Here is a 21,296-nt window from a genome sequence, read left to right on the forward strand (position 1 = left end):
CAGAAGTAAAAAGCAAAGCCAACAGATATGCACCCTGTAGTGATATGCATGCAAACTATAATACACTTTGCCACTGGTTTAAAATACCTGAGCATCACTAAGTAGTTTCTCACAGAAACTGGTATTAAGTAAATAAACCGACTGGTTTGAATGCTGTCTACATTTATTTGTATTTTATTTATTCCACAGATTGTGAGTGGTGCAATCATTAGAAAGTTAGGCATCAGCAAATGTGCACAAAACAGTAAACAAAAAGTTAGAATGTTCTCATTTTTTTTTATTTTTTTATTTTATTAGCCCCTATAGCCCTGACTAGACAGGGACAAGAGGACTATAATAATTATTTCCAGGCAGTAGATAGCAATTCGGATACTCTGCAGTGATGTCTCTCATAATCACTATCAAAATACCAATTTGAATCTGATAAATAGGAACCAACCTCCCAAGGACATCTTGTGCATTGATTACATTTACATCTGGTGGGGAGGATGACTTTTGTGGAGTACTATGCCATTGATTACAACAAACATGTCAAACTCAAAGGCTAACTTGGGACAAATAAACCAGGCTCTCTGGCGCGTGCAGTGTCAGATTGAGTGCCGGGTAGTCATGTGCTCCTACACAGAGCGTGATGGGGAGACAGCCCCCCCCCCCCCCCCCCCTCCCTCAGTGTACATTGTGTGTGTTTCCTTTATGGCCTGTGCCTGGGGGAACAGAGGGTGCAGACTGAGGCTGACAAGTGATTTTTTTTCCTCTCTCGACCAGCCCATTTGGCTGGGCCGCAAATATATTAATTGCGGGCCGCAAGTTTGACATGCTTGCATTACAATGTTGACTGTTTAAAGAAGGATCATATTTTAGAGATTACTTATTATCTCCTTATTGATTACAAATAGGGCAAGTGTAGGGGTGAATGCTGCCTCTATACCTGCAGTATTTTTCTCCCAGCCAATGCTGCTGCTACAGAGAGGATCTGTTTGTGAAATATAATGGCTGGAGAATAGTGACCAAGAATTGCTAGTGTAGATGTGTGATTTAAAACTGGCACAGTTGGGGAAACCAGGTATATCAGACATTTTGATTAATAGGCAGTTCTAATGGCAATTGTACAGATCTGCACTGTCACATTCATCAATTACACATAATCTGCTAGGTGTATAGCTTTCATAGACAATTACCTTGAAAATCTTTCTTAAAATGAAACAAAGTGACACCCCATCCGTAAATTACTGCAGTCTGGTATATATCTAGTTAGATTGCATAACGGTGATTTTTTTATTTTATTTTTATTTTTTTTTGGTATATATTTATAATGGTGGCAGTGTCATGCATGTAAGCTCCTCTACATAATTCCAACCACTAAGTTTCTATACATGGAGGTAATGAGGAGTGAAAATTGATTACCGGTAAGTAAAGTGGAGAAGAAAGTTGCAAGCTCAATGAGATGTCAGTATATAGCAATGTTGGTCGAAATACCAATCTATGGCATGTCTAGTTTAACCTCCTTGGCTATATGAGTACAAACTAAAGAGATTTGGGCCACCATGAGTCTTGGGCTTGCACAAATTAGTAAGACCAAGAGCTGCCCTTTTATTTGCTGTTGGTACTCAGAATCCTTCTTGGATGACATGTGATTCTTTTCATAATATGTTTAAGAGGAAATCACACTTTTATCTGATACACTTCCAAAGTAATAGTCTGGATTTGTTCCAGAGGAATGCTGAGATAAAACATGTTGAGTTATCGAAACATATTAAGAGTGGTAAGGATAAGTGTCACAATGCATTTTATGTGCATGAATAGCAATTAGGACTCTGAAAAATGTCCATACTGATCAAGAATTTGTATGAGGGTGGAGTCGTGGTGGTTTTAGATTCTGTGAAATATAAACTTGAAACGTTGACACAATTGAAGGATCATGACACTTATGTTAAGTTAAAGTTTAATCCAATTAATATGTTTAAACGTGAATTGTCATGTTTAATAGATACGGGTATTAAAAAATAAATAAATAAAAAACTCTCAGCCACTGCTGAGTTTATCTTAAATAATCATCCAGTAACCTCTCTCTTTCACCATCTACCACAGGTTTCATAAGACATTTGTAGACTCATCTAGTTATAATGCGGCTTGAGATGGTTCCCTTGGTAAAAACCTCTCAGGGTGGGTTGATTCATATTTGCACACTTGGTTGGAGCTTTACCTAATAATGTGCAAGATATTAAGCATGGGCTGCACATTTTTGAAGAGTTTAAATGTGAGTTTGAGTGTTCTTGGCTGGCCGTGGATGTGACTTTTCTCTACTCAAGCATTCCAAATGAGCTTCATCTAGTAACTGGTATTATTATTATTATTATTATTATTATTATTATTATTTTTTTTTTTTAAGAGTTTATAAATTTTCTTGAATTTAATGTTTGCTAATTCATAATGTGACAGAGCTCAGGGCATTGTTGTGGGTTGTGTCTATTTTCCTCCAAAAGTAGTGCAATGTAGGGGGCGTGGCCGGACCGTTCAAGGGAATGGACGTGTGAGCGATCGGCTCCGTGAGAAATACCCGCAATACAGCGATTATACTTACATTTATTGAGAAAAAAGACCCAACGGAACCTGCCTTGCCTAGCCTAGTCACTATGGCACAACGTATGACCAAAAAAACTAAACCCAGAGAGACACCATCGCTGCAAATTGCGACCAAGGCCTCGCCGCCACGCCGAGCGCAAGATGGCGCAGATAGGCCTACCTCACCGGCCTCGAGTTCAGGGCGGAGCGATGTCACGTCTGTATCCCATCGGGAGACACCAGCCACCGAATCCGCTATACAGAGAATGCTGGATAGCCTCCAGACATCCTTGAGGGCAGACTTCACCCTAATCGCAAAAGAAATTAGAGATGATGTCAGGGCGCTGGGGGAGAGAATGGACTACATCGAAACTAAGACGGAAGAGATCATAACCGCACATAATAACGTGGTAACCGCATATGACACCATGGAAGCTAAATTGACTTCTATATATGCTAAAATAGCTGACCATGAGGACCGAGACAGGCGGAACAACGTGCGCATCCGAGGTATTCCAGACAGTGTAGGCCCCAGCGAACTGGGCAATTATGTATGCCGCATCTTTCACCTCTTGGCACCAGACCTACCGATCACCGCCTTGCTGCTGGACAGAACACACAGGCTACCCCGACCCAAACATCTCCCTCAGTCCGTCCCGAGAGACACTATCACCCGTGTACACTATTACACTACCAAATAAATTATAATGGCGGCTGCCAGAAAAAGACCCACACTCCCTGAGGAATACAGCAAAATCCAGTTATACACGGATCTATCTGCACATACGTTGAATGCTCGGAGGAACTTTGCTCCCGTAACCAGCGCTTTACGCACGGCGAGTATTCCTTACAAATGGGGCTTCCCTGCAAGAATTATCGTCAAGCGGAATGGCATTGAAAGACACATCACCACCTTAGAAGAGGGGAAACGAGCTCTGGCTGAGTGGAACATACCGATGACTGAAAATGGGGACACCGCGCCACCGACATCCACCCCACAACACGCCACCACAGCGACGACCTCGCCAATGAAGATTGCTCACGACTGGGCCACAAGCACGAAAATCAAATGACTCTTGCCACATGTGCAATCTGGGACAGTGCAAACCGATCTTGGCGGCAAAGGACCGCAAAACGAGAAAGCCAGGCTCGGTGGATAAGTACCTTGTTACTTGCCTTTCTTTCTGGTGCATATCCTACTGCATACCCTTATCTTTACTTCATCTATTCTCTATGTTTTATCTACTCTAATGTTAACACTGATGCCTCCCTCTGCTATATATGACACTTCTATGACGGGGAGCTGGGGTGTGTGGTGTTGGGGATGCGGGACCGCCAGCAGTATATGGCGGCTCCGCATCTGGCTCTCCATTACGCTCCAGAATATCAGAAAAGTTTTATGTGTATTTTGAGTTGTTTATGTTATGCGTTCCTTTTGGCCACTCACTGTTATGCTATGTCACACATGGTATATATTTGACCCCCAAGCCATCAGATTAATCATGAACGAACGCATGCCAGAACAGTTACTATCTCATGTACCAGGCCATAAAAATACCTATCGAGGGGGCAGCAGCAGCTTCCCATGCGCTGCCAAGATGGCCGCCTGGGCATGGGAGCTCCCAAGAACGGGGCCTCCTATGAATAACCGGCCATCACAGATAGTACTATAATACCTTACCCCCCTGGGGGACTGGAATATATTCCTCTCTAACTTATGAACACCTAACCAAGACGAGAGTCGAGGGTAATCTCTCGGCCTATTAAGGGCATCCTATCTCTCACCCCGGCTAGCGGGTCTTCTCAACCCCCACATGAGGGCTTCAGTGCCCATGAATATCTCGGAAACCGGGTCCTACACCACGGACCCTTCTTATGTACATAGTTGGTTTTACCCCTTTTTGTTACTCTTCCCCCCCAATTTTCCCACCCTCGCCAAGGCAATTATATATCGCCTTACATCTGTACCTGTGTATTACACTAATATACACCGACCGGCTTACCTTACCACAGACAATCGCATTATTCTTCACCCCACCATTCGATTCTAAATGACACTTAACCTACTCTCAATCAATGCCAAAGGGCTTAACTCACCCCACAAACGCCGTATGGCATTGTTGGAAGCACAAAAACAGAAAACGCACATAGCATTTTACCAAGAGACTCACTTCCAAACTTATAAATCCCCTAAATTCTCCTCCAGATATTTCCCAATCGGATACCATTGTACGTACAAGAAAAAAAAAAGAGGTGTTTCTATTCTAATCAGTAGGGATGTAGCATTTCAGCTGATAAAGAAAATAAGTGATAGAAAAGGTCGCTATCTTCTTTTGCAGTGCGTAATAAACAATGTTCAATACACACTAGTTAACGTGTATGGCCCGCCTGACAATCATCACCTTTTCCTGGACCAAATTTTGTCGTTAGCTAACGCCCATAAATTCGGAAATGTCATAATTGGAGGCGACACAAATTTCATCCTAGATCAAAACCTAGATACGACCTCCTCCGCCAAGATTTCAGGCAATACCACTAAACAAAGGACACGCTCCATTTCCCTTCTGGAAAATACTCTTCAAACACACGGGTTTATTGATATTTGGAGAATTCTACACCCCCTACTTAAAGACTATACATTTCACTCCTTAGTTCATAACTCGTACTCCAGAATAGACCGATTCCTCATCCCTACCACACTCGCACCTCAAATAGCTACAGCGGACATAGGTACCATCACCTGGACAGATCATGCCCCTATAGTACTGAAATTTGCAACGCAACACCCTACTAGTGGGAACCGCACCTGGCGTCTAAATGATACCCTCCTGACCGACCATAAACTAGTGACACAAATCACCAAAGAATTAGACACCTATTTTAGTTTAAATGACACTGGAGAAATCGGTATAGAAACTATTTGGCAAGCCCACAAGGCAGTCCTACGAGGCCAATTCATAAAACATGCTAGCCACAATAAGAAGCTTCGGACACAGGCATATATTGATCTGCACAAGTCACTAGCTAACCTCACTCGCATTAATAAAATAGCGCCATCACATACCGTCACACGGCAGATTCATGATCTACAGTCAAAACTGAAAGACATGGAACTGGAAAAAACTACCTACTTAATGTCGAAAATGAAACACAAATTCTTTAAAGACGGAAACAGAGCAGGGAAGACGTTAGCAGCACAACTCAAAGCTAAGACACTATCGTCTAAGATTGCATATCTCACTGCAAAACAGGGCGAAAAGATTACAGACCCACAAGCAATTGTGGAGGAATTTAGCCGCTACTATAGCGGCCTATATAACCTGGCTAAAGAACAGGACTGCCTCCCCCCCACGCAAAACGACATCGACACATATCTGAAAGACATCACCCTACCGACCCTCACCCCAGAAGACTGTCAGTCCCTAATACGACCCTTTACGCCCCAAGAAATAAAAGACGTTATTAGACAACTACCAAAACATAAATCACCTGGCCCGGACGGGTTTACAAACTCATACTATTATACGTTCCAAGATCTTTTAGTACCCTACCTGACTAAATTGTTTAACCGCTGCTTTCAGGATGGCGCTTTGCCTACCGCCATGCTGCAAGCTTTCATCTCAACACTACCCAAACCTGGGAAACCCCCAACCCAATGCTCCAATTTCAGACCCATATCGTTACTGAATTGCGACACAAAGATCTATGCCAAACTTTTAGCAAACAGAATCAACCCCATCCTCACCCGCATTATCCATAACGACCAGTCAGGTTTTGTTAAAGGACGGCAAGGCACAGACAATACCAGGAAGATTCTTAATATACTATCCCATATTGACGCGACACACACAGAAAGCCTCCTGTTAGCCTTAGATGCCGAAAAGGCATTTGACCGTCTCAATTGGACATACATGATTTCAGTCTTACATAAATTCGGCTTCCCTCGAGAACTAACCCGAGGTATCATGGCTCTCTATAAGGACCCAACAGCTCGAGTATCCAACTCAGGTTTTACCTCACTGCCGTTCAACCTCTCGAACGGTACCAGGCAAGGCTGCCCGCTCTCCCCCCTCCTCTTTATCCTAGCGCTAGAACCCCTAGCACAAAAAATTAGACACGACCCACTTATCTCAGGAATACAAATAGGGCAATCACAGTTCAAGCTTGCTATGTTTGCTGACGACATTTTAGTTACCGTTGGTAACCCAGATACTTCTCTACCACGCCTTACACACCTCCTACAAGATTATGGCAAAATATCATACTATAAACTAAACCAAAGCAAAACACAGGCCCTACCCATTCATATCCCAGCACCAACAGTTGACAAATTAAAGAGGATATATCAATTTGACTGGAGACAGAAATACGTCACCTATCTGGGTGTAAAACTGGCGTTACACCAGCACACCACCCTATCGCTCAACTATGGGCCCTTATCACACACATGCACCTTTTTCTTCCAATCATGGAAACACATCCACCTATCTTGGTTGGGGCGTATTAATGTAATTAAAATGATCTTATTGCCAAAAATCCTCTATGTTTTCCGGATGCTACCAATCCAGGTACCACCACAAATGCTTAGAAATATTCAATCTACATTGTCCCGTTACATATGGGATAAGAAAAAGCCACGTTTACCCATGTCCTTACTCCAACAAACATCGCCTGAAGGAGGATTAGGTGCGCCTAAAATATCCGCATACTATGAAGCTGCAATATTAGAATCGGCCATTCGTGTCCATGCTGACAGAGACACGTTCCAATGGGCAGACATGGAACACGACAAGTCCACACCACACTCACTATTACATATCATGTGGTCTCCTAAAATACACCGTCCCCCAAAACTCTCACTATACCCAACCTCAACCTTAATGTTAAAATATTGGGACAAACTACTGTCAACAGTATCGGAAAAGGGAAAATACTGTGTAGAGGCTCCTATTGAGGCATTGACCCTACTGACTCCATGGTTATCACTGAAGACCTGGGCCAAATATGGGGTTAAATATATCAAGGACATATGCACATCCTACTCTATCGAACCATTCCCCGACTTACAAAAACGTTTGCATCTACCGAACTCCCTGATATTTCAATATCTACAATTAAAAAGTGTGTTAACCTCCAAAGTCTCATGGCATCACACCATGCCCCCCCAACGTGTACACAGTACTATTGCCATAATGTCCAAGTGCCGAAACGCACCATTAAAGCCTAAATCTCTTTCAATATGTTACAAATCTATCCTAGATTACCATGCCCTCCACTCCTTTCACTTCACACGCCAGTGGGAAAAAGAAGGCATCTCTAACCTAACGGAAGATGCTTGGCTCAAAGCCACCAACGCCCTGAAAGGTATTACCTCATGCTTCTCCCATGTAGAGGCGCACAAGAAAGTGATCTACAGATGGTACCTAACCCCCCACAAACTGAATCAAATATACCCTAACACTAACCCCATGTGCTGGAGATGCTCGAGCACTATAGGCAATATGATGCATATTTGGTGGGAATGTATGGATATTCGGCCGCTCTGGTCCAAAGTACAAATAATACTAAACCAAATCCTACAACACGAAACACTCATTACTCCAGAAATAGCACTCTTGCTCCTTTACCCGGCTCACTGGGATCGAGCAGACAAAAAATTAGCCTCTATCGTGCTATTAGCAGCACGCCACCTAATAGCACAGAGCTGGAAGAGCACTATATGTCCCTCTAGAAGGGAACTCATAGAAAGGGTAAAACTATTCTACAAGTATGAACTGCTCACTGCAGACTCATATACGAAAAGACAGCGGTTAGAACTAATATGGAAGCCCTGGGTTACCCTCTTAGAGAAGGACAACCCCTAGGAGTCCGCTGATATGAAACCCACAGCATACAACAGCGATACCCCCACCAACCAGAACATCACTACTCGATAATGTTAGGTGAATGTATGCCAACATAGGTTATCACAAACTATTACAGGTTATTTGCTCCTAGATTGGTAATACTCCCCACGTAAGGAAAGAACTGTATGAGCGCCCACTTACAACTGTTGCATGTGGACCATCGAATTTTGTGGATAAGCGAGACTGTACAAACGATACAGAATACTGTGAATAACAATGTAATGTAAAGAGCACTATCGACACATCATATGTATATATATAAGCAATGTTACTACAATTTGCTGCCTTGGTATGTACCCTCCCAAACCCCGCACCCTCCCTTTTTCTTTGTTCTGTATCCCACACCCCCTAAGTATTTGAAAAATAAAAATCTTAAATTTCAAAAAAAGTAGTGCAATGTATGGTCTAATAGCCCAGAAATAATTTAGTTTTAGTCATGGCAATTCTGTGATTTATATGGGTTCCTGGGGTGGAACATTTAGAGTGAAGTCAGGGCTAGTGCTCCACGCCACAGTTTACATATTGAGGAATTCAGTCCAGGAGTTCTGGATCACCAAGGTAGTTGTTCACCTGTTAGCAATGATCAGCACAAGACTGCATTGCATTTTCCCTGTCAGCGATTCAAGGGAGAAGGAGGAGTGAGTGAGAAAGCATTATCTCTCCACAATAGCTTGCGGATGCATTTTTATTATGAAGAAGAAAATAAAAAGTTACCTTTGAAAAAGGTTTGAGCTTAATTTTCAGTTTTTTTTTGTTTTTTTTTTATTTTTTTTGGTAGCGGGTAAGCCACCCAACTATAGTTCGTAGCAAGTGCTAGTGGTTAGAAAAGCAAGACTTTTTATTTTTTATTTTATTTAAATTGTTTATTTGCCAGACCTATTTTTTTTTTCAACTTGACAATTTTTATTTTCTTGATCATCCATGGGGTAAAGAAGGCAAAGAGGAAGGGTTAGGGGTTACATTTATAACAACATAGCATTATTGAGTACATTACATTATGGTACATGCTTATTTGCCAGTATGTGCTACATCTGAAAAGGGTATATGTTCGCACCTACTCCTCTATTGTCTTCTTGGGACTCTGAGTCTTCTGCTTCCTGAATGTACTAGTAATAAATTTGGGTGGTATATGGGGTAGTGTAACAGATTGAAAGGAAAGGAAGGGGGTGGGGGTATTTAACAAGTTTCTCGCTAAACCACAGAGAGTGCTTCCCAACAGGCCTCCCCTGTTGTCCGGCCTTGCTCGTTCCCTTTGTATTACTTATTTCATGTTGTTGGAGCTTTTTGTGGCCATGTCTGAGTGGTTTGTGATTGGTCTGGGTGTCTCCCCGCGGTAGCGCTGGGTGTCAATTGATACAATTATGTACATTGTGGGTGTCCACTCCTCTGTCTCTCTCCCATAGGGGCTGTCGTGAGCTTTCGGATTTGGTCCAATTATGCCTCTCTCGCCCTGTGTTAGTCTGGTAGCCTACTCATGTGATTTACAGTGCTTCGCTGCCACTCTGTTCCCCTCTTCTTCCTTCCAGAAATATTTCCCACTCTTGTTTGGCTAACGTGTTATGGTCTTGTAGCTTATGCCCTGTGTGTATTCTTGTCTCATAATCTATATTTGTGGTGACTTGCTTGATCACTATCTCTTTACCTGGGATGTCGGTCTGTTTCCATGCCTTTGCAATGTGTAGGTTTGCTGCAATCGATATGTGGAACCTTAGGAATGCTTGGGTTTTGGTGAATTGCTCTAGGGTCATGAAAAGGAGTCCGCACTCGGGTTCTAGCTTCACTGTTTGGTGTATAGTATTGGAGATTATGTTGCCTACTTCCGCCCAGTAGGCGGTGATGCAGGGGCATGTCCACCATATGTGGTACATCGTGCCCTTCCCCTTCTCACACCTCCAACAGCTCATAGATGTTTGAGGGTAGATAGTCGCTCGCCTAGCCGGTACTATGTACCATCTGTACTGTATTTTGCGCATCACCTCTAAGTGGGAAGCACATCTGGATCTGCCCTTGAATGCCTTCTGCCAGAGTTCTGTTTGTAATGTCTTACCTATATCTACTTGCCATGCCTCTTGGAACCTCCCTGGTTCCTCGCCAAGTGGGTCAATCAGCAACCTATATAGGATGGGAGATAATTTTTTTCGGTATTGTTCTGGATGCGCAAATGTGTTCTATGTTCCTTGCTTTCCTGGGTGTAACTTTCCCTGTGTCATACTCTAGGAGTGATTTGAGTTGGAGATACAAGAATAATAAGTGAGGTGGCAGACTGTACCGGTTCTGAAGGTCTGGGAATTGCATTAGGGTGTCGTTGTGGTATAGGTGTTTGATCAGTGTGCAGCCTCCTCTTTCCCATGGCCTGTAGTTGAATGTGGGGTTGGCAATGTTTATGCTCTGTATTGGGGTTGCTAGGGACCACAATTTAGTGTATCCCAATTGGAGATTGGCTGCATCCCACGTTCTCAACAATAAATATGTGGTGTTGGGCATTCCTATTATTTTAGGGCGTGATTTGTGAGGTATCCAGAATAGGTGGTGTAGGCCTTTTGGGCATGTCCCAGTCGATTCTATGTCTACCCATTGCGGTCTGTCCTCCACCATATGTGCTAGCACCGCCATGGCCAAAAGGGTCGCTTTGTAATATGTGCCCACGTCAGGTAGTTCTAGTCTCCCTTCTGTCACCGGTCTGCTCAGTATTTAAGTTGCTACTCGTATTTTGCAATTCACCGAAATTAATCTGTTTAGGGTTTGTTGCAGGAATATTCTAGGTATTTGTATCTGTAGTGTGCGAAATAGGTATTGGAGTTTGGGCATCACCATCATTTTGACGGCTGCTATCCTTCCCACCCAAGACAGGTACTTGTCCTCCCATGTTTGTAAAGTGTCAACTATGTCTCTCCTTAGTCTTCCGTTATTGTGTTCATGGAGACCGGCTACGGTCTTAGTTATCCGCAGGCCCAAGAAGGTGAGGAAGTCATCCCTAAAATCTAGGGGGAATGTGGCTCTTAGTTGAGCTATTGTGTGGCCTGGCATGCTCACTCCCATTGCTTGCGTCTTTGCAACGTTTACCTTATAGTATGATTGGTCCCCATACAGGCAGATTTGATTCAATAGGTTCGGCAGCAACACTTGGGGTTGTGTAAGTGTTAGCAGAATGTCGTCCGCAAAAAAAATTTGCTTTGTATTCTTTTCCTCCCACTCTCACTCCGTGTATGGAAGTGTTCTCTATAATTTTAATCGCTAGGGGCTCCAGTGCTAACGCATATAATAAGGGGGGGAGGGGACATCCCTGTCTCGTCCCATTGGTGAGTTTAAAGGGATTCAACAGGAACCCCAAGTTCAACACCTGTGCTGTTGGGGCGCTGTATAAGGCCTTTATCACTGCCACTATCGTGTCTGGGATTCAGAATCTCCTCAGGACCGCCTGAAGGAATCCCCAGTGCAGACGGTTGAAGGCCTTTTCTGCATCTAGGGAGACCAGTAACCCCCTCCCCCCCCCCCCCACCACCACCACCTTGTGTGTGTATCTTGTGCAAAATAGTTATGACCTTCCTGGTGTTGTCCGACCCCTGTCTCCCTTTGACGAACCACACTTGATCGTTATGTACAATGTGTGGTAGCACGGACCCCAGTCTTGTGGCGTAGAGTTTTGCAAGTAACTTTGCGTCCGTGTTAAGAAGCGATATGGGACAAAAGTTTTGTGGAATTGTCTGTGTTTTGTTTGATTTCAGGAGTGTTACAATGTGTGCCAATAAGATTTCCTTGGGGAGAGACTGGGTGGCTATTGATTCATTAAATGTTTTGACCAGGTGAGGTGCCAGGGTCTCCCTGAACTTTTTATAGTATGTGTTGTTGAGGCTGGGCCCGGGGACTTCCCGTTTGGCAGTGAGTTTATCGTGTCAATCATTTCCTGGGCTGTGATCGGGTTGTTAAGTGCTACTCGTTATATTTGTGTCAGTGATGGTAACTGAACTCCGTCCAGGTAGTCTGCTATTCCCTTTTCGTCCGGTTGTCTAGTGGTGGTGTTGTCTTTGAGATTGTATAGATCTGAGTAATATCGGGCAAATACGTCACTAATGTCTTTTGGGGTTGAAGCCTTTGTCCCCTTATGGTCTATTGAGTGATGTATTTTTTGGTTTGCCTGTTTAAGTTTTAGGTGGAGTTCTAATAGCTTGCTGGCTTTGTTGCCCTGTACATAGTGTGTTGCTTTTAGTTTGGTCACGTGCCTGTTAACCTTATCTTTAGCTTGTTGGTGTATAAGTCTCATTATTTGGATTATGCAGTGTTTCGCTGTTATAGTCGGCAAGATTTGTTTTTGCGTTTTTAAGTCATACAGTTCCCGTTGCCATTCCTTATGTTTTGTTTGTGTGGTCTTTTTGACGAACGCTGCTCTCCTAATCAGTAGGCCTCTTATCACTGCCTTATGGGCTTGCCACACCGTGGTAGTCGTCACTTCCCCGGTATCATTGTTTCTGAAGTATGCTCTCAACTCTGCTGAGTTCCTCTGTAAAGCTCTTATCAATCATTTATTTTCCAGGTGCTACTGTGCCTGAAACCACATTATTTGGCCGATGTCACATGATTGCAGTTGGTTCAGATGGGAGCCCGATATTAGGAGGCCATCTATTCTGGAGTAGGAGTTGTGCACTTAAGAGTAGTGTGTGTATGCCCTTTCGCTAGGGTGTGCGAGTCTCCATGTGTCATAAAAGTGATGTGTGTGTAGGGGTTTTTGTATGGCTTTGCATTGTCTTTTCAAGGGGCGGTGTCTGCAGCTGTGTTGGGGCAGTGTAGTGTCAAGTTTAGGGTCTAGGATGTGGTTAAAGTCCCCACAAAGTACCGTGATGTCTTGTTGTATATTCACTATTTTTTTGAAGATTTTGTGTAGGAAATTTCTTTGATTAGTGTTGGGCGAGTATATGTTTGCTATTGTGTATAACATGTCGTTCATCGTGCCTGTCACAATTACATATCTGCCGTTAGTGTCTATGTCTTGGGAATGGAGGGATAATTTGACCTCTCTGCTTATCAGGATGGAAGCTCCTTTCAACTTTGTGCTAGAGGTCGAGTGAAATTGGTGTGGGAAGTCACTAAGCAGTGTCTTGGTAAAGTCGTCTGTTCGGTAGTGGGTCTCTTGTAGGCAAAGGATGTCAGTGCGTGTGGCGCGGGCAAGTAGGTGCCTCTTTGCAGGCACATTCAGTCCCCTCACGTTATATGTACATATCCTCACGGTGATTGTCGTGTGCGAATTTTTGTGTCTCATTGAAATACCTATTGATGCGTGGGCCCCTGCTTTTCCCAGCCGTGTCAAGCCGAGCAGGGGGTTCCTCAGCGCTCTTTGCAATTGTCCCCTGAGTGTGTAGGGAGGGTGTGGACATTGTCTAGCATTTGCTTTGTGTAGCTTGCTGTGTTCGAGTGGTATGGGGCCACCCACATGCCCCATCGTGTGTTCCATAACATCTATACAATAAACATAACATTTGATAACCAAAAACATACTCTAAAAAAAGTCTTGAACTATTAGCATGCATGCCACAAGTATGGCTAGGCACTGCTTGTGTGTGCCGTGGGGGTTGAGGTTGTTGCCTCACGTCCTGGGGGAGCTCTCTCCCTCGAGTGCTTCCAAAGTGTTGTCTGGTTTTTTGAAACCCTGTTGTTATTTTTATTTATTTATTTCCAATATATGATTTTTTATTGTTTTTTTTTTTTTTTTTTTTTTTTTAAATCTTTATTTTTGCTGTGCAGATACATAGTACAAGCTGGCAAGAGGTGCCCCAAAAGCAGTCCTCTGGCTTTTCCCACGTGGAACATGTGGGGCACATGGATAACAAGCACAATTTTTTTATGTATTTATCAGGCTTAAACAATTGTAGTTAAACAGAGATTGAAAGTGTAATTAAGTTAGATTGTATATATCTTGTATATATAATATATGGTTAATGAAATTATAAGAAGATCAAGCGTATTTACCGATGTTTTTACAGGAGAAATAGCTTAACTAAGGTGATTAGTCATCTAAGTTAGCATAAAGTAAATTAACAAAGATTTTGCAGCGCAGCATGAAACAATACGCTTGTGCTACCACAACAACAGATATAATCGATGAGAAGAACAGGTAAATCATTTTGTGGCATGCGATGTCGGCACATTTTTTGTCATTAAGGCCTCGCTTGGAACACAGTATATATACTGGCTATGCATTAACATTAGCTTTGCTAGTTGGCAGCTAGTTATTGCGTTTAGGAGTTGGGTAGCTTAAAAGGGCAACGAGCCTAGAGTAAAACATGTACGCTTTTTATGCCGCTGGGTCCACAGTCCCGGATCAGAGTCCCTGTCTGGCTACTTTTCCTGATAGTCATAGTAAGCCGATACCTTGGCTAGGCATCTGTCTCACATACTTGTATAGTCCGCAGTGGTGAGCCATGTAGAGTATCGTGAGCGAGGTACTCCCCTTGCCCCAGGCCTGTTTCAGAACCTGCACTATGGTGCCACGAACTTGGGTCCTCCTTGAGTCTAAATTCTTCCCAGCCGAAAGGTTACAGAGAGCTTTGTCACGTTGATCTTGGCGTGTTGTTCCCTTCTGCAAATGTGGTTTGTGCTTTGGGGGTGTTCCCCGGTTAGTTCTAGGCCCAGGAGGGCGTAAGGTAACTCGGTGTGCCTTTAATGTGGTCGGGCTGCCTTTTGGGGGTCTCTCGCGCCTCCTCTCGCTGAGTGTCTGCGTTCTCACCTGTGGCGATGCCGCAGGGGGCACCCTATTCATCCGCTTCATTAGGTTGGCCGAAAATTTTTCAAAGGCTGCGTCCAGGCGCGCTTCAAAGTGGCTGAGTGATTCAGTGGGGTTGGCCTGATGTTGCGTCGTTATGTGGATTGTAGCCGGATCCGCCATCTTGGGCGCTATGGCGCGGCATTCTGGTTGTCGTGTGATTAGCTTGTAATGACCCGGGAGGACCTCAGCGTGTGTCCCAGCGGGGGCCGGTATAACCCGCACCGGCCCAGAGGGGGGGTAAGCGAGACCCAGGCTGCATCTCCCGCCCGGTATCTATTGGTAGGCCGCAAGGTGCCCTCTTCACCACGGGTATGATCTGCCATCTGGGTTTCTCACCCGTTTGTTGCCTACGTGCTTCTGAGTCGAGGTATGTCCTTGCTGGGTGATATTTTGGGGCTAATTGTCCTTTTTTTATACAGAAAAGGGCTGTAGGGTTGAGGAGCTCCCTCACCCTGCATCCTGTTTAGCCAGCAGCCAGGCCCCGCACCCTTTTTATTGTTTTTACATGTATAACAACAAACAATAGAAGGGATTGGTACATTCATAATACGTCAATTACAGTAGATAGCTCATTTACAATTGAAATCATGTTTCATAACACATATATGACAAGATAAAGTTGCAAACGTACAGCTCTAATCTAGAGTTCTTATGTTACAGGATGCGTGGGTATTTGACATAAGCTAAACCTTTTCTTCCATGAGTTAAATCTTATCACCAAGGGTAAGACTTACTGGGAATTCGACAGTAGGAGGAGGGGAAAGGGGGGGGGGGGGGGGTGGAACAGAGATAAGACCTACAATATTTAGTTGAGATCTGTAGGCACAAGTGTAAATCTTAGGTTGCAGTATATGCAATAGGGTCATTGTTAATTAGCTTGACAAGATCCCAGTTGGTCCATAAAACTTGAAATTTGACCATATTCCCTCTCTTTGCCCATTCTTTTTCATGGTTAAATGTGGCGTTGACTCTATTTATCACTTCTAGAATGGTGGGGGCAGAAACACTTTTCCAATGGGCAGCAATACTAGTTTTTGCCGCCAAAAGGATATTTAGGACTGCTGCTCTTGAGGGTATGTTGCCTATATTGTGAATTATATGTAAAATATAAGATGCTGGTAGAAGTGGAAGTTTTAGTCCGCTAATCGTGTTGATTAATTGTTGTATGTGTAGCCAAAAGGTTTGCAGATTTGTGCAATCCCAGAATATGTGTTTCAGAGTACCTGTCCCTTTCATGCATCTCTAGCACTCTGGTAAATGTTGCCAAGTCTGTTTGGGGTCATATACAATCTCATCAACATTTTTTTTTTTTTATTAAAATTGTTTATTGAGTTTTCTTGTATCTTTAGGTGGGGTGGGGTGGGGGTACAGAAGGAAAAGGAGGGGGGGAGGGGAAATGATAATAACAATAATAATGCGAACAGTAATGGTAATATTACGTAGCCTCAGGATCTCCCCTTCGGTGTATATACGTTTTTTCCACAGATGACCAGCACGTACACTACAATTTATTGCATCACATACATTTACAAAAGTATACGTTTGTCAGGTACTCATTTGGGATTGATATGTTTGCTAGCCCCTTCATGTTTTACCTATCGGTTTCCTACTGGACACTGGGTTGTCTTGTAGTTGTTGGTGGTGACAGGCAATCTATTAGGTCTTAGCCCCACTAGCTGCATGGTTGTGCGTTGTGGCCGAAATTGCTCGCTTTCCAAGAATCCCATATCCCCCATGCCTCTACGGCTGTTTTGGTCATAGGGAAGACACTTTGGTAGCTTGTTTCATATAACTTTTGAGTGTCTCTCTCCTCACACACCTCTGTGGTCCGTGGGGAGCTTGTGGTTTTCCACAGGCACACTATTGCTCGCTGTGCTGTCAGGAGAACGTGAAAGATTAGCTTTTGTACTGCGGTATGTATGCCGGGAGGCAGGGACAGCAGTAAGCACGTCTCCGGCGTCTTGGGTACCTGAGAGTGAGTAAGGTCCCTTATTAGTTTGATTATGTCCTCCCAGAAGCCAGAGACGCGGGTGCAGGACCACCACATGTGTAACACTGTACCCGTTTGCTGCTCACATCTCCAGCACCCCGGAGACGAGTTTGGATATATTTTGTGGATACGTGTGGGAACCATATACCATCTGTTTACTGTTTTTCTATGCTGCTCTAGTAGTGTCTCCGTTTTTATTATCTTTCTGGATGCGCTCACTATGGATTCCCAGTCCTCTCTCGTTAAAGTGCACTGTAGGTCTAATGCCCACTGTGACGCTTGTTTGGAGTCCGCAAAATGTGTGTATGACTGGAGGAATCGGTAACACCATGACAGAGGTCTACAGCCCTTAGGTAACATGCATTTCATTGCCACTTGCTCCCACCCTGTCGTCTCTAGTTCGGGAACGGTTCCTGTGTTGTGGGGGGGTTGGTTATCTTTTTTAGCCATGAAGGAGCATAATTGTATATGTGAGAATTGCGATGCTGTTGGTATGTGGTGTTTGCTTTGCATGTCTTGGAATGATCTCAGCTTATGGCGTGCGAGCATATGGGAGAGGTGGGTGACCCCTTTCTCAATCCATGGTTTGGCATTGAACGTTGGGATACAGTATGTAATGATGTGGAGTGGTGTTGCTGGTGATAGTGGAGTGGGGCTTTCTATACTGCATCTCGTTGTGTCCCATACCCGTAAAGCGATTCTAATCTGCTCTGGCAAAAGGGGCACGGAAGGTCGGAACCTTTTTGGGAGCCACATCAAAGTGGGCATATCGAATGGCTTCAATGCTTGTTTCTCCATCATTACCCACTGTGGGGGTGGTGTGTCCAGAAGGCGGGGCAGTAGAGTTGTCCGCACCGCCGCCTGGTAGTAGGCTTTGATTTCAGGGAGGGCAAAGCCCCCTTGTTTTTGTGGAGCTCTTAATATGGGCCCCTGTATTCTAGCTGCGCCCCCTCCCCAGACAAATCTGGTTAATTATTTTTGTATGGTTTTGAAGTAGGACATGGGCACTTGGAGTGGTAAGGTATTGGATATTGGAGTCTGGGGAGCACCGACATCTTAACCGTTGCCACCCTCTCCGACCATGTCAGAAATAGGGAGCTCCATCTTTTCATCAGTGTCTGGCAGTCCTTCCAGACCCTAACATAGTTCGCGGAAAAAGTGCCTGTTTGTTGTTTCGTGAAGGTTAGCCCTAGATACTTGATGTGATCAGTTCGCCATTCAAAGGGGGCAGTCTTTCTTAAGTGTAGCTAGTGTCTGATGCGGTAGTCACATCCCCATTGCTTGCGTCTTGCCTGTATTTAAGGAGTAGTGATACCGGAGAAACTGACGGAAGCCAAGCACAGAGAGATGGACACAGGTTTCTTCAGGAAGGAAGAGATTCTTTATTCGGTTCACCGATCGGGACTCAGAGGGACTAATGTCACCAAAATACAACAAGTTCTGAGCCCCGGACAATAGTGCAGGCTCCTTATATAGGCACATAACTCCTCCCATATTAAGCTCCACCCGCACATTCTCTTAACCAATCAAAACAAATAAGAATTAACTTCCTGCTTGACCGCATGGCTTGTCCAGCACAATGGAGGAGGGGAGTACTACATCCGGTATTCTTGCACATGCTCCGTACACTACTGATCGTATCTTTGCCACGTGCAACCAACCGACCGATACGTCAGCATATGCACATACGTGAAATAGATTATTTTGCCCTCTGTTGTATATTGTCAGTCCTAATCAATACGTTCAAGGTATAGCTCATGCATGAGGAGATAAATAATCACACTGACACGTGAAGTTCAGTAGGAAAATCCTTCTGTATTACAGCAGTCTGAACGTGGCTTTTATAGCCACAAATTGTCCCATTCAGCACATATACCTAAGCTGTAAACATTTTGTTGAATTGTGTTGTAAGCTTTTCATTGGATACTTTTAGTTGCTATGTGTCTTCTCATTTCTTCCTTTGTTGACACATGGCTTATTCTTCAAGGGTATGAGGGTGATACGGGTGTTTGTCTCTGGGGGAGGTATCGTCATTCTGTTGAGCTCAGCAAATTCCATAGCCATCGGTCATCTTAAAGCATAAAAAAATATATCTTTAAACACGGTATACAAAACATTGATTTTCACAGTACTTGGTTTGGGTATTTAAAGTGAGGAATATAAAAGGAGCATTTCAGATCCTACATAGCCTTCCATCACAGTCCCCCCTTGAAATGACCATTTTATCTTTCCACTGTCCTAAAACACCTGGCCCTTCCTGTCTGGAACTCTTTTTACATACCATAGGGGTTGGACCCGTGGCTTGCCCGCGGGTCATCCCAAATATGTTACAGGAGGGGCAGTCAGGTGTATCTTTCCCTCATCATAGCAAGCTGTTCGTGGTCACATCATGAGGGACTAATGACCGGAGTGGTGTGTAAGGCCCTGAGTCCTGAAATGGTTCGGGGACTTGATTCAAAAAGACGGGGATGTCCCCTGTGTCATTTTCTGAATGTATCCTCTAATATAAGGGACAACGCAGCAGGCCAGAATCATTATTATAATTAGGACTATGCCTATTATGGAGCCAATTTGCGCTGCAAGTTTTTTCCAACCGCTCAGCCAACTGAACCACTGATCCCACCCGTGGTCAAAGCCAGAGTTCTTTTTTAGCTCTTCTGACAGGTCCTTCAATTTCTCTATAGCTAGGGTCACTTTACCGTTTGGACCTGTGTTGTCGGGGATAAACGTGCAGCAGGTGCTAGTATCAGGGAGCATTTTACACCCCCCCCCCCCCTTTCAGCTAAGATCATATCTAGTGCCATTCTATTTTGGAAGGTCATCCGAGATGTGGCTTCTAGTTGTTCTGCCACCCCTTGGAGGGCATCTCTGGTGTAATTCACAAATCTTTGTTGGTTGTAATATATATAGTTAATCCAATCAACGTTCTTGCTAATAGTAATAATGGGGAGTAGTGACTCGAAGCCCGCTGCTACCTGATCCCGGGCTTTAAACTCATTAGGGACCCCCCTTGGTACACCAATGGCATCTATGTATACATGGGGATCAAAACTTCCTTTGATTTCCCTCTTACTTCGAGCACTCTCTTCAGGTGTGTTGGGCTTGTTTTTCACACTCATTATGTGTAAGGGCATAATAATCTTGGCCAAGGCGCACTTTCCATCCCAGTCTATAGGCAATTTACTCCTTAACCTCATATCCCCACATAACCAATATATGTCACCCAAAGCTTGTGTCTGATTCCTTACTGCACTGTATGGCACAGCAGAGTATGTCCCACAATATCCATCAGTAAAGTTACCCACTTTCATACTATTGGTTCTATTGCCTCTATGACATGTATAGTTGCCTGGGTATATAGTGACACCTTCATTTAGTTTAGTAACCTTCAGCAAGATAGGATACTCCTTCTTCCAACTTTCGCATGTGCTCTGATTTGTGTCTGTACTGGTGTACAAACTTAAGAAGCAGAGCTCCACATCGGGGGGTAAAGTTAGAGGTACGGTGCCCAGGTGTGGCTTTGCTCTCCCACACACATAGCAGTTGGTTTGGTTGTGTTTATTAGCATCATATCTCATCCATTCTAACCATATGTTAGTATCTGAAAATCCTGTTTCTATCGCTATGGTATCTTCAAACGTTGGATCTGCTATGGCCATCATGTCCCCAAGGGTTTGAATGTGGGGTCTCAGAGGATTAACAGGGGTCTGAACAGAGGTTCGTTTAGAGATTAGATTCTCCCACTCACTTGAATTATGCATATCTTTAAGTTGGAATCTACCTTGTGGTCCTCTTGTACCCCCCCTTAGCCAGGTGGACAGTATGTATGTGCCATTGTCCATAGGCCTGGGATTTTCTATGGTTAGGTATTTCATCTGACCTGGGCCTCCATGGGGGGGGGGGGGGGGGGGGTTAGGCATTTACCAGTTTTAAGTAAAGTCATTCTACTTATCAGGGATTTGCCATTCAGGTCTTTCCTATTTAAGGCACTCTGTGGTCTGTATCCCCAGTCTGCGCCTGTGTTCCATCCTACTGCCCCCCAGTAGTCACAGTTCTTTCCCCAATAACTATCTGTGACACA

General features: G+C 44.1%; 1 protein-coding gene across 1 annotated transcript in view; it reads left to right on the forward strand.

The window, feature by feature from the left end:
* ASTN2 (astrotactin 2) overlaps window positions 1–21,296 on the forward strand; it is a 925,983-nt gene that overhangs the window by 406,522 nt on the left and 498,165 nt on the right. The window lies entirely within an intron of this gene.

The sequence above is a fragment of the Pelobates fuscus genome, chromosome 9 (genome assembly GCF_036172605.1).
Source record: "Pelobates fuscus isolate aPelFus1 chromosome 9, aPelFus1.pri, whole genome shotgun sequence".
NCBI lineage: Eukaryota > Metazoa > Chordata > Amphibia > Anura > Pelobatidae > Pelobates > Pelobates fuscus.